Here is a 13,589-nt window from a genome sequence, read left to right as displayed (position 1 = left end):
GGACATTGCGGGGAAGGGAGTCTGCGCCACCTGGCAGTTCCAGGCTGGTGAGGTGGTATGTGACCACCACGGGCCGGTAGTCACAGCCACTGAGGGCCAGCGGATTCATGAGAGCACAAAGGAAGAAGAATCCGGCTACATGTTTTTTTTCAGGAACAGCCAGGGCATCCACATGTGTGTGGATGCTCATTCCCCTGAGTGTGCCTGTCACCCAGGCATACAGACCTTTGGCCGGCTGGTTAACCACTTCCGGAAAAAAAGCTAACCTCCGGCCAAGGTTGTACAGCACACCAGAGGGACAGGACATGATAAAAATAAAACAAGAAAAATAAATGTTGGGGAGGAACTTTGATTATGGGGTGCAGAGGACATCATTCAGGGGAGAGGGGTTGGAGCTCTCCTGCCTGTGAAACCCTGCACCCCAGTTTGCCCTGTTTTATGTTTATGAATGTGCAATAAAGTTACACCTTTCTATAAAAACACAGGTATGCTCATTTTTTAGTAGTGTTTAATGCCTTGTAATATCTTTGAATCACTTTGCCTTTCCAACGGTTTATGCCCGGTGAAGGTAGGAAACGTACAATAATATTCCTAGAGACATCGGGCCACATACAATTTAGTCCTACTCAGGGTCATAAAAAAGCAGTTGAGGAAACTGCAGCAAAGTAACATTTTGTTAAGCAACGGCCAGGTGCTGGGAAAAATAACCTTTAAAATAACTGATTATGATTATGAGTAATGCAACAAAATATTATGATCATTATAGGTCGTTTCTGTCCTCCTGTTGCTGCCAGGGCTTTTGTTTGATGGCAGTTTCACACCTCTGTGGTACACAGACAGCTACCCATCCCACAACACGCTGCGAAAGCCAGACGTCACACCTTGAGCAGATCTGCATTTCCCTTTATTTTAGCTTAATCACAAAACAACTTGTGCTCAAAGAACTGTGCTTTCATTCTATAGAAATGAACAAAAAAAAAAAGCATCACAGAGGTCAAAGCAATGCCATCAGGGAAAATAGCAGCAACATTACACAAACATGCACTGTACATGGGGAATCAGGGCTCAATTCTGGACAGGGAGCCTGAGAAACGGCTACCACATCCAAGGAAGACCGCTGCTGAATTTCCCCCCCCCCATTTTCTCCTATGCGCGATTTTCTTGTATGTATGGGCATTGAAGGGAAGACGAGGAAGTTTGTCGCTGGAAGAGGTAAGTCTGTGATTACCATGACAGGCACCTGACAGGAGGGTCAGTCCATGCCAAATCAAGCAGGGGCTCCATGGGCATCATTCCTGATTTTGATAACTTGATATGTTGATCCTTATAGAGAACAATGAAAATTCCCCAAGTTTTATTGAAAAATTCTGATGCAGTCCAAAGTTACGGCCCTTTCAAAGTTGGGTGCCACGCCCCTTTTTTGCACTTATGAATCATGCATATAATTTGTAAGGGTTTTCAGGAGACCATACCTTCGCTTCTAAGCATGCTAGAGAGCTGAAAATTGCTCTCCTGGTATAGTTTTCCCTGCTCTTTCAGCTCTGGGGAAGCACTTCAAAATTATGGACCTGCAAACATCAGTTTTTGGTTCACTTGCTGTGGGGTCACCACCACACCTACATCCAATATTCTTCTATAGTTTTGTTATTTGAGGAAGATACTGTAAGCAGATGCAAATTCATTCTAAAATAACCATTTATTCTTTGACATATTGCCATCTGAAAATGGTCGCAGGTGAGAAATCCCCCACAGGACCCCCTACTTCGGGGTCATGGTTGACTGTAGATAGTTAGTGACGGGAATGAAACCCGTTATACCAGTTGAAAGAAGCATATCTGAACTATAAATGCTGAAAATATGACTCAACTCCTTCAATATAAAATCCCAGGGTCAAATATGACATTTTCAAGTCTTGCCAGATTCTGAAAGAGCAGGGAAAAGTATACCAGGAGAGCAATTTTCAGCTCACATACACATGCACACACACGTGTAGTTTTCCACCGATTTCTTGTATGTGTAACTTTTCTTATTTATGCAGAGACATAATGTCAATTTGATGTATGGTAAGGTCCCCCCCCCCTCCAGAAGTTTTATGCAAAGACATGTCAATTTAAAAAATTGTATGGCGTTACCGCATACTTCAGAGTTAGCCTGGATGACCCCGAACCAACGGCCAGTACCACCTGCAAACTGTTGATTTCAGTCTGGATGTCAGACAGCTTAATTTTTTGGAGGGAAGCTGCTCATCCACTTCAAGAAAAGTTTCAGACACAGTGATTAGAGAAAGAGGCCAGCTTGCACACTTCCCCCTTCCCTCTGTCAGACACTGGCAGACGCTGCAGCAATGAAAAGCATTTTTATTGGAAGAAAGAAGGCATCTTGAGGATACAAAAGTCCCATGTCCTTCATTTACCGAGAGTCTTTCAGAACTATAAAACACCGGGATAATGTCCAGCAGCACTCTCAGAATCTCCAAGTCCTTCACTGACACAGTCTGAGGCCGTAGTAGATTTCCTAATTCAGTCTTGAGGCTCTGGACCACTGCTGCTGCTCCTCTAGATGGGCAGCACAGTCCAAGCAGGCTTTCCGGAAAGCGTAAAATGCAGTCTCCAGAAGGACATGGATGCCTCCCCATCACATACTCTGTGGTCAGAGACACATTGCAGGTCATGTCAATAGTCAACGGACAATTACAATCCAGTAACGACACACTCAGGCACATGCTGATCGCAATATTTAGAAAACTTTGAATGGACACTACCAAATGTAGATGCACAATAAGCACCAACTGTTTTGGGGAGAAGTGATAAGCAGTTACAAGTAAATGCGCATGTAAATGAGTATTTAGTGCCTCCCGTCTTTCAGTCTCTTGTTCGATAGTTAATGGATGACTGGGCAGACCAGTGATGCTGGAGGAAATGAGGACTGCATTGAGATATGCATAGTACAAGACATACTGAGGAACTGGAATGACCTGCCTTGCACTAGCTGAAGAAACTGGATTTGTGAGCAGGGAGAAGTTAATTAGGATCAACCCCAGACATATAAAAATGACTGATGGTGATTATTTTTACACTGAATAACATGGCAGTCCCTGCAAAGCAAATGTCCATGTGTATCAATATCTAATTGGATAGCTAGATGAATACTGCTTATTTAAGTAATGCTAAAACTAGTTACTCATTATTTAATACACGAATTCCTGTTGCTCAACATGAACCAATGATGAAACCACCAGGACTTCATGTGATTACTTCACACTCACTAGACCATCAGTTATGCAACGTTAATTCACTCTTCCTTCCTGCAGTAATTGATTTACCACCAAATAAACTGAATTCTAAGTAATATCACACAGTGACTTCATCATTAGCTGTTGAACTCTCAAGCACAAAATGTGTCATATGGGCAGAAATGGAGCAAGTGGGAGCAGCCAAGGTCCCAAACAAAAGGGGCTTTATAAAGGATAAATACAAAAGCATAAAACAAAGAGGACTGCAATGAGTCTCAAACAGACTAACTGAAGCAGCCACCAACATCAATGACAGACCTGCGGAACACTGCAGAGCGATGGGAGCGATTAACACGGGGCAGGAATGAGAGGTAAGACTAAATGAGCACCAGGCATTGCTCGTTAACCCTCTGGAGTCTAAGGCCTCTCAGCCATTTTTCATATCAAGTCTGAAATGCCTTTTAAAGTATTTCACCTATCTAAAAAACATTTACCCCAAAGTGCTGCAAATGTTTTCATCCAACACAAACTCAGAACAAATAATCTGAGACAATTCAGTATGGCATTCTTCTATTTTTATTTAAATCAACTTTAAAAATACACGTTTCAAAAACCTATTCTCAGAGCTGCTGAGAAAATGGAAATCAACACATTAAAAATGTTTCTAGCCAAGACTTTGAGCTCTGGAGCTTATAGACATAGGGGTTGGCTTCACATAGGTGACTGAAAAATTCAGAAATCTCAGGTGGTTTGATTACTAAAGTGTTATAATTTTGGAGTGACACAAAGTCAGTGGCTTACACAATGCATTTTGATGAGATGCACAACACACCTGTAATGGTTTGCATACTGTTAAAGTAATGTCATTGTTACTTCACCCACCCATCAGAATATCAGTTTGAAATGTAAAAAAGAGACAATTATAGGGTTTATAACATGCAATGGATTAAATTCTGATGAATAAAAAGTGCAATTATATCTTATTACATATTATATATGTGAAATTATTGCATCGTTTTTATGATTTCTTCTGATGAGCAGATTTGACTGTTAGAAAATCATAGCAGATGTGCTCCAGTATCGATGCTTGGTTCCCTCATTTGTAATGAATGCACTTTGTAGACGGTCCCTAGCAAAAGGCTGTACTTGTAATGCTGGTTTGCCGGTTCCGTGGAAAATGCTGCATAGTAGCATCTGTATCTAAGGGACTGGTGGCATCACATGTTGTTTCTAAAGTATAGAGATGGCAAAAGCAAATATCCAGCCAACATAAACAACATAAAACCAACTTTACTGTGTTGATTTATGTGAATTGTTTTATTTTAACCGCGTGTGCTTTATCATCTATTGCGTAACTACCCCAGGTTTCCCTGCCATGTTTGTCAGAATGTTGTTGCTGCTGCTATATATAAGAGCAGCTGTGTGTAAAATCATCTCATCTCATCTTTTCTCTGCTGCTGTGATGCCTCGGCCTGCCAAGCTTTCCCAGGAAGACTGAAAAGTGTAATACCCTTATAGTTGGAACATACAATCAGGTTTCCATTCTTAAATAAGGGGACCACCATGCTGGTCTGCTAATCCAGCGGCACTGTCTCTGACCTCCACGCGCTGTTGAGAAGGCATGTCAGCCATGACAACCCCACAACATCCAGAGCCTTTAGGAACTCTGGGCAAATCTCTTCCACCCCTGGGGTCCGGCCACCACAGAGCTCTTCAACCACCCTGCCCACCCCAGCCCCAGTGATGGGCAAGTCCACTCCAGCCCCCTCGGGCCTCGTGTCCTCAGATGTCTCAAAGGCAGTGCTCATAGATGTATCCGAGGCAGGGTTCATGAGGTCCTCAGAGTATTCCTTCCACCTGTGGGTGATGTCCCCAGGTGAGGTCAACAGCACCCCCTCTCCAATGTAAACAGTAGGAACCAGGAGCTGCCTCCCCTTTCTGATATTCCGGATGGTTTGCCAGAACCTGTCAGCTGCCTCCGGAGACCCCCAGGCTATTAATTCCCAGTAGGCCTTCTTCAGCTTGACAGTCCCCCTCACCTCTGGTATCCAGCATCGGGTACGAGGTTTCCGCCACGACTGGCATCGACAACCCTGCTAGCCACAGCTCCATATGGCTGCTTTCACAATGGAGGTGCAGAACAGTGTCCATTCAGACTCAATGTTCCCAACCTCCCCCAGCATCCAGTTGGAGTTCTGCCGGAGATGCGAGCTAAAGATCTGGCGTACAGGAGCCATACGTTCCCAGCAGACTCTTTCTGTATGCTTGGGCCTACCAGGTCTGACTGTCCTCCCCTACAACTTGAGCCAACTCACTACCAGATGGTGATCAGTTGACAGCTCTGCCCCTCTCTTCACCTGAGTGTCCAATACAGAAGTCCTAAGTTCAGATGAAACGATTATAAAATCGATCATCGACCTGTAGCCCCGCGCATGTTCATACCATGTCCACTTATGGACACCCTTATGCTTGAACATGGTGTCCGTTATGGAAAAACCATGCATTACACAGAAGTCCAACAACTGAACACCAACAAGGTTCCGATCAGGGAGTCCGTTCCTCCCAATCACCCTCCCCTTCAGGCCACACTGTCGTTGCCCACATGAGCGTTGAAGTCCCCCAGCAAAACGATGGATTCCCCTCATGGTGCACTAATCAGCACACCACTCAGGGAGCAAGTACAATCTATAGAATAGAATAGAATAGAATAAACCTTTATTATCCCACGAATGAGAAATTTAGGTGTTACAGAGCTCTTGCACAAAAACGTAATATAGCACAATAGGAGCAGGTAGATACACAAAGATATAAATACAAATGTACAAAAGTTTTGGAAATAAATAAAGATGTACAGAGATATGTACAAAATGTACAGAGATATGTACACAAGTGCGGGGGTGGGGTGGGGTGTGAATGATCCTGGTTACAGCATGTGATATGTCAGTTAAACATATATGAGTAAAAAATACTCACGCTAAACTGTTATAATGTCTGACAGCCGCTGGTAAGAATGACCTGCGGTAGCGCTCCTTCCTACACTGTGGGTGTAGAAGTCTATTGCTGAATGAGCTGCTCAGAGCTCGTACAGTCTCATGCAGGGGGTGGGAGGTGTTGTCCATAATGGATGTTAGCTTAGACCGCATCCTCTCATCCCCAACCTGCTCAATGGATTTCAGTGGGCAGCCCAGGACAGAGCTGGCCCTCTTCACCAGTTTGTCCAATTTCCCCCTGTTCCTCTCTGCAATTCCACCACACCAGCAGACCACAGCATAAAAGATAGCAGATGCTACCACAGTGTCATAGAAGGACCTTAAGAGAGTCCTGTTCACCCCAAAGGATCTTAGCCGCCTAAGCAGGTGAAGACGACTTAGACCCTTTTTGTAAACTGCCTCAGTGTTTGTAGACCAGTCCAGTTTGTTGTTTAGGTGAACACCCAGGAATTTGTACTCCTTCACCGTTTCAATGTCCAGACCCTGGATGTTCACCGGTGTAGTAGGAGAAGACTTCTTGCTGAAGTCAATCACCAGTTCCTTCGTCTTGCTGGCATTAATATGAAGATGGTTCAGTTCACACCAGCTGACAAAGCGATCGATGACCCCCCTGTATTCCAGCTCGTTCCCCTCTGACACCCGACCAACAATGGCAGTGTCGTCTGAAAACTTCTGTAGATGGCAAGTGTCCGTGTTGTAATTGAAGTCCGCAGTGTATAGGGTGAAGAGAAAAGGGGCGAGTACTGTTCCTTGTGGGGCCCCCGTGCTACAGACTACCACCTCAGACACACAGTCCCGGAGTCTCACATACTGGGGTCTCCTGGTGAGGTAGTCCGTAATCCACGCAGACAACTGATGGTCCACTCCCGCTCCCTCTAACTTCCCCCTCAGCACTGAGGGCCGGATTGTATTGAAGGCACTTGAGAAGTCAAAGAACATGACTCTCACAGTGCTCCTAGCCGTCTCTAGGTGTGGCGTACACACCTTCTCCCTAAAAGGCGTATTAACTTGCTCCTCTAACTCACTGTTGCATTGGATGAGAGCCAGTTGCTCCTCAAGGTCAAAATGCGCTCAGCAGCAGAAATTCTCCATCCTAGATGAGCCTGCAAAGTTCTGTAGAAGTTAAATATACTTTAGTCAAATGAGAGACTAACCTGCTGTCAGGCAGGGGAAGCTTCAATAAGGCCTTCATTCATGACAGCTCCACTTGGCTTTTTGACGAGTCCCCATTTAGATGCAGCACGTCAGAGACTGAAGAGCAGGATGAAGGCTGTAAGTACAGTTTGCTGTGGATTGTGTTTGTGTTTAAATCTAATAAAGGATGAGACAATTTACTTAAAGCATGATATAGTTCATATTGCTCTTCAGGCTTCGTGATAAAATATTAAAATTATGGAGTACAAAGTTGTACATACAAAGAAAACAATGCAGAGCGGCAGGGCACCTGGCCCAGAGGGTCTTCTAGAATTCTACAAAGGGTATTTTTTCCTGTTAGATTTACAGCTTTGGTTGTCTTGCCCTTTAAAGAAATTCTCTCAAGAAAGAAGTTGCCTCTTACCATGTCACAAGCAATTAGTTTCACCCAAAAAGGAGGAGGACCCCTCTCTGCTCCCCGTGTTAGTAGATTCTCCCCAACTCCTCCTGCTTATTCCTTCCTCCCTCCCTCCTATTTGTGCTCTCCTCCTCCTCTTGGGTTCTATTCATGTCTTTTGGTTCAGCAATAAAACCCACAAGGCTGCTCTTTGATTGTCCCTCTTCCCATCGTGACATATTATGTATTACATGATTATGAAATGATTTGATTATTATACAATTAACCACTTTGTTTCTTCAATTTGTCTTTCTTCTGAATCATCAGATATATGTCGTAGCTGGTAATTTGTTACACTCTGCTGTCAGTGCCAGTGTAGCCTAGATACAACCAGTCATATGTTTCAGTCAAGCTGATGTTTGAACAATTTTTGGGAACAGATTTTCATAATGTTTTCTCATAGGAGGCTGACCCTGGGCATCCTGGGATTGCTGCGAGAGATTGCTGGGATACTGTGAGAGAGTGGTGTTGAGCTGCAGCGATTGTTTTGGGATTGTTTGTGATTGTTTTTGGGGTGTTTGGAACGTATTTTCTGAGTGTTTGTGTGCTTTAATTGTTTAGTGGGTGGCTGTGTTATTTCTATTTATTGTTCTTATTTTGGTCGGCGTGAGTGCTTGTCTGTCCTGTCTGTTTATTAACAGCGCGATTGTTACGGGCAGTGAGCTGCGTTTTCTGTTCGCGTTTAACTCCGTAAAAAACACCGGCGGGGCGAAATAGCTAATAATATCTAACGTCGGTAACGTTACTCAGCGCCAGAAAAGGACAGTTGCTCCTGAGCTTTGCCCGGTCGCCAGTCGGGGCCGGGAGGACATTTTCCACTTTTTTCCCCGCTCCGGCAGTAGCCTGCTGTGAGGGGGTTTTTGTGGTTTTTCGACCTCCCAAGAGCAACTTCGATTTCGTTTTGTTTTTAGTTCATACTTGGTTCAGGCAGAAGTTCTTTTGGTAAGTAGTAGTAAATTTATCGGATTTAAAATTTTAAATAAAAATAAGAATTAAGTTCCGTTTCAACCCAAGTAACTTATTTTAGCGTACTCGGCACTTTATTGCATTTAACGGTACGCGAATTAATCTTTAAAGTTAAATACGCTATATAAATTTACTGGGCTGGGAGTACGGGGTCATAGTGAGTTAGTTAATTATGGGGCCGGCTCAGTGTTGCGTTTGCAACATGTTTGCCCTTCTGGACGTTAGTGTCCAGTCGGACTTCATCTGCGAGCGATGTAAGCTAGTGGACTCGCTCATGGTCAAGGTTCGCGGCCTTGAGGAGCAACTGGCTCTCATCCAATGCAACAGTGAGTTAGAGGAGCAAGTTAATACGCCTTTTAGGGAGAAGGTGTGTACGCCACTAGCCGGGAGGGGGGAGAATGAAGAGCAGAGAGGTCGAGAGAGCTGGGTGACCGTAGGTCGTAGACGCAGGAAGGGGCGTACACACGTTGCAGAGGCGGCATCACCTGAGGTGACTGTGTCGAACAGGTTTCAGGTTCTTCCAGCTTTAGAGCCGGAACGGACTGGGGAGGCAGGTGGGCCCTTGGGCACTGAGGAGCCCCCTCCCCCCAGGAAGAGGGAGGTTGTGGTAGTGGGGGATTCCATTATTAGGGGAGTAGACAGTTATGTGTGCACGCGTGATAGAGGGTCCCATACGGTGTCTTGCCTGCCTGGTGCCCAGGTAGGAGACCTTCCAGATCGTGTGGATAAGTTTTTGGCCCCAGCTGGGGTGGATCCAGTTGTCGTGGTGCATGTTGGCACCAACGACATAGGCAAGGGTAGAAGGGCTGTTCTGCAGGATAAATTTATAGAAGTTGCCAATAAGCTTAGAAGCAGAACGTCCACGGTGGTATTCTCCGAAATACTCCCCGTGCCACGTGCAAGTCAGGCTAAGTTAGCTGAGATAAGGAAATTAAATGCGTGGCTAAAAGGATGGTGTAGGAAAGAGGGGTTTAGGTTTATGGGGCATTGGAGGACCTTCTGGAACAGGTGGGACCTGTTCAAGCCGGATGGGTTGCACCTGAACCAGAGGGGAACCAGTGTATTGGGGAGGCGTATGTGTAGAGTAGTTGAGGAATGTTTAAACTAGGGACTGGGGGGGCAGGGAGGTTAGTTAACTATGTCAGTGGGGGGAAACGGAAAGCCCCAAATAATCATATTGTAAGTGGGCACCGTAATAGGCCTACCCTTTGTTGTCTGTATTTAAACGCCAGAAGTATTAGGAATAAAATTCATGATTTAGAGGCTTTTATCTCATCGGACTCTTATGATATTATAGGAGTAACTGAAACGTGGTTGAGTGAAAAGGATGGACAAGAATATAATATGGATGGTTACACGTTGTTCCGTAAGGATCGTATAGGAAAAAAGGGAGGTGGTGTTGCAGTATATGTAAAGGAAAACTTGCAGGCAAGGGAACTTACTGATATAAATAAAACTACGGAAGCAATATGGGTAAAATTAGATGCTAAAAACTCAAATAGCCTAATTGTCGGTGTTTGTTACAGAACACCTAATATAGCTGCTGAGGAAAGCAGATTGTTATACAGTGATATTAGGACTATGAGCAATAAAAATGATGTGGTAGTTATGGGTGATTTTAATCTACCAGGAATGCAGTGGGACATTGTCACTGGCTCTTCAGAAAATGAACTGGAGATGGTGGAATTAGTACAGGATTGTTTTTTTACTCAGTTTGTTAACACCCCTACCAGGGGAGATGCCATTCTTGATCTTGTTCTCTCTAATAACCAGGACAGGATTGGTAAATTAGACGTTTTAGAACCACTTGACAGTAGCGATCATAACATGGTCAAATTTGAGGTTAAGTTTAGTGTTCGAAGAGCTAAGTCCAAATCAAAAATATATAATGTTAGGAAGGCTGACTTTAAGTGTATGAGACTAAAACTAGAAACTGTGAACTGGATGGAGTTAAATAACAAAACTGTTGAAGAGGCCTGGGAATTTTTTAAAAGCACATTATTGCAAGTGCAAGAGGACTTCATACCTGTTTCCAGCAAGAATAAATCTAGGAAATTGAAACCTAGGTGGTTTACTAGGGAAATAAAGCATAAAGTAAGGAGGAAAAGGGCTTTGTTCCAGCAATGGAAAATAACTGACGTTGACAGAATTAAGCAGGAATATCTAAGTCTACAGGCTGAGTTAAAAAATGATATTAGACGAGCTAAAAGAAATGTCGAAAGGATGGTTGCATTGGAAGCTAAGGATGATGTTAAAAGTTTCTTCCAGTATTTTAACTCTAAAAGAGCTCTAAAACCTGAAATTACTAATCTGCAGGATAGTAAGGGTCTTATAATAGTAAACGACATTGATATAGTAAATGAGTTCAATGATAGTTTTGCACGGGTATTCACTGTTGAGGACCTTAGTAATTTACCAGTTATTACCTATCCAGCATTGTCTATAGCTAATATATATATAACTGAAGCAGATGTTTTGCAAAGCCTAGCTAAGCTCAAAATAAATAAATCACAGGGTCCTGATGGCATCTTACCTATAGTGTTAAAAGAGATGAGGGATATTATTTGCCGACCCTTAACTTTACTGTTTCAAAAATCCTTATCTGAAGGTGTGGTACCTTCTGATTGGAAGCACGCCTTCATAACGCCTATTTTTAAAAAAGGGGATAGAAGTAATTTGTCTAACTATAGGCCAATCAGTCTAACTTGTATAACTGGTAAAGTTATGGAGGCTATAATCAAAGAGAAAATGGTAGATTACCTGGACTCTAATAACATTTTGCGGGATAGCCAGCATGGATTTAGGAGAGGTAGATCCTGTTTAACAAATCTGTTGGAGTTTTTTGAGGAAGCTACTCAGGAAGTTGATGATAAGAAGGCCTATGATGTCATCTACTTAGATTTCCAAAAGGCTTTTGATGTTGTCCCCCACAAGAGGCTCCTACTTAAACTCAAAGCGACAGGTATTTTAGGTACCGTAGCGACCTGGATTGATAACTGGTTAACAGATAGGAAACAGCGAGTAGTTATAAGAGGCACAATGTCAAAGTGGGCTTGCGTTCATAGTGGGGTACCGCAGGGTTCGATTTTAGGACCACTATTGTTCCTAATTTACATAAATGATATGGATACCAATATATACAGTAAACTGGTGAAATTTGCAGATGACACCAAGGTGGGTGGTGTAGCAGATACTGAATTAGTGGCTCAGCAGCTACAGCGGGATCTTGATTTAATTAGTGACTGGGCCGATACCTGGCAGATGAAATTTAACATCGATAAATGTAAGGTACTCCATCTAGGGAGCAGAAATATAAAGTACAGGTATTTCATGGGTGTCACTGAAATAAAGGTAGCTGATCATGAGAAAGACCTTGGTGTGTATGTTGATGCTTCCATGTCCCATTCTCGCCAGTGTGGGGAAGCAATAAAAAAGGCCAATAGGATGTTGGGGCAGGTGTGTGGAGTTTAAGTCAAGGGAGGTAATGCTAAGATTATACAATTCCTTGGTGAGACCTCACCTAGAATATTGTGTGCAGGTTTGGTCACCATATCTTAAAAAGGACATTGTGGCCTTAGAAAAGGTGCAGCGTAGGGCCACAAAAATGATTCCTGGTCTTAGAGGAATGTCATACGAGGAACGGTTACTTGAGCTAAATCTGTTCAGTCTCAAGCAAAGGAGACTGAGGGGGGACATGATCCAGGTATATAAGATTCTAACAGGTTTGGATGCTATTCAAGCAAATAGTTACTTCAGCATTAGTTTAAATACACGAACTCGTGGCCATAGGTGGAAATTAGCGGGAGAACACTTCAAGCTGGATTTAAGGAAGCACTTCTTTACACAGCGTGTAGTCAGAGTATGGAATACCCTTCCTGATAATGTAGTGCAAGCTGAATCCTTGGGTTCCTTTAAATCAGAGCTAGATAAGATTTTAACGACTCTGAGCTATTAGTTTAGTTCTCCCCAAGCGAGCTTGATGGGCCGAATGGCCTCCTCTCGTTTGTATAGTTCTTATGTTCTTATGTTATGTTCTTATATATGTGGTGTGATAATTGAGCATGACCCCACTGTTGCTGTGCTTGCTGCTCCTGTCATGATCTGTAATCTCTTATTTTTTCATGTCTCCTCCAACTCATGCCAGCAGAGGTCGCTGCTGGCCCTTTGTAACCCTCCTAATTCTCCTGTATCCCATTATAGTTCTCCATCCTAACCCTGTACCCCTGTTTTGTTGCTGATTAGTGTGCTGTGTATAAATATGCCTGCCCTCACTGCGTTCCCCAGCTCAGTCATTGCTGTTCCATGTGTAGTCTGTGTTTCCTTAAAGCCCACCGAGCTACACACTGCCCCTAAATTTAAATTTATATGTAACCTGTGTGTGTATGTGTAACCTAGATTTGCCCAGTATGTAAATCTAATCCAGACCTTGATCCTACACCTACTATAATTATAAGTACCTCACTATACCTATATCTAACACTGCTATTCATCACCAGTGTTACATGTCAGGGCTTCGCTGCAATAGATCCCTCAGTGCTGCAGGTTATTACTGTGACTTTGCACACACACACGTTGCTGCTTCCTCAGCCAGTGTCACATATACTTTATTACACACAGACCTCAGTAATCTCTGCTACACTCACACCTGCTTACTTTACATCCATGGTTAAATTCTCCTAATGGAATCTATCTTAATGTCTTTATTCTATTTTATTTTATTTATTATACCATATTATTCATTGTATTGTTCTTTCAATTTTATTTCTATTTTATTATTGCTAATACACCGGATCTGAGTGCCTCATTTTGT

General features: G+C 43.3%; 1 pseudogene; it reads right to left on the bottom strand.

Moving 5' to 3' along the window:
• Window positions 1-5,317, bottom strand: part of LOC125726468 (intersectin-2-like) — a 71,999-nt pseudogene extending 66,682 nt beyond the window's left edge.
• Between the last annotated feature and the right edge of the window lie 8,272 nt (window positions 5,318-13,589).

The sequence above is a fragment of the Brienomyrus brachyistius genome, unplaced genomic scaffold (genome assembly GCF_023856365.1).
Source record: "Brienomyrus brachyistius isolate T26 unplaced genomic scaffold, BBRACH_0.4 scaffold72, whole genome shotgun sequence".
In the NCBI taxonomy this organism is placed as follows: domain Eukaryota; kingdom Metazoa; phylum Chordata; class Actinopteri; order Osteoglossiformes; family Mormyridae; genus Brienomyrus; species Brienomyrus brachyistius.
Note: the sequence above shows the minus strand (reverse complement) of the source record. Positions and strands in the feature narration are given on the sequence as shown.